The sequence below is a fragment of the Octopus bimaculoides genome, chromosome 24 (assembly GCF_046866305.1).
Source record: "Octopus bimaculoides isolate indiv1 chromosome 24, ASM4686630v1, whole genome shotgun sequence".
NCBI lineage: Eukaryota > Metazoa > Mollusca > Cephalopoda > Octopoda > Octopodidae > Octopus > Octopus bimaculoides.
Genome location: NC_142951.1, coordinates 27,270,944 through 27,272,301, shown reverse-complemented (window position 1 = coordinate 27,272,301; position 1,358 = coordinate 27,270,944).

Below are 1,358 nucleotides of genomic sequence, written 5' to 3'. Positions count from 1 at the left end.
TATCGACCTCTGATGACCTTTCTCTGCTCTACTCTGGGTTATCTTTTCAGCTTCTGTCAAGTTGGGTTTCTGCTTTTTTTCAGTTCTCTTCCAAATTTTGCTGCCCTGTACCATATATTTCCCCGGGGGAGGACCTTCCTCTCTCCCAGGTTTTGTTGGTTTTGAATTGTCATTAATGTTTTTTAACTTTGCCTTTTTCTAGGTAAGGGTCTTGGCCCTGTGCAAACACATTTTCACCTTCTGGGCAGAGGTGGTCCATATTAGTCTGGCCTCTGTTCTGCAATCTGTCCAGCATGGAAAGCCCTACCGGCTACTTCTGCTCCACTGGTATAGTTCTCAGGGTCACTGAAGCATATAAGCCACCACATCACAACAAGAATTGGACTTTGTGGTGGACAACCTTTCTCTGCTACTTTATTTATCAGCCCCCAAAAGGTTGAAAGACAGAACACGGGGTACAGAGAACTAAAACAAATACCACAAGTCATTGTGTCGGACGCTCTGCCCACTCTGCTAATCCACTGCCTTCTTTGTTCTGGTTCCATGTTTTATTAATATTGTTTTATTGTTTTATCATGGAGGCGGTCATAGGACTCGCGGTCATAGGATTGCGGTTTCGATTCCCAGACCGGGCGTTGTGAGTGTTTATTGAGCAAAAACACCTAAAAGCTCCACGAGGCTCCGGCAGGGGATGGTGGCGAACCCTGCTGTACTCTTTCACCACAACTTTCTCTCACTCTTTCTTCCTGTTTCTGTTGTGCCTGTAATTCAAAGGGCCAGCCTTGTCACACTGTGTCACGCTGAATATCCCCGAGAACTACGTTAAGGGTACACGTGTCTGTGGAGTGCTCAGCCACTTGCACGTTAATTTCACGAGCAGGCTGTTCCGTTGGTTGGATCAACTGGAACCCTCAACGTCGTAAGCGACGGAGTGCCAACAATTGTTTTTATCTCCTTATACATTAACTGCTCTCATGCTGGAGCACCTCCTTTGACCCTTTTCATACCAACTCACCAGAGAATCTCCCACAATTCTATGATGATTTAACCCTTTAGCATTTAAACTGGTCGCATCCAGTCCAAATATTCTCACTGCTTTATGTTAATACCGACCAGGTCCAATCTCTCACACCACCCTTCAATGTCATTGTAAAAATATACAATCAGGTGCAGGAGTGGCTGTGTGGTAAGTAGCTTGCTTACCAACCACATGGTTCCGGGTTCAGTCCCACTGCATGGCACCTTGGACAAGTGTCTTCTACTATAGCCTCAGGCCGACCAAAGCCTTGTGAGTGGATTTGGTAGACTGAAACTGAAAGAAGCCTGTCGTATATATATATATATATATATATATATAT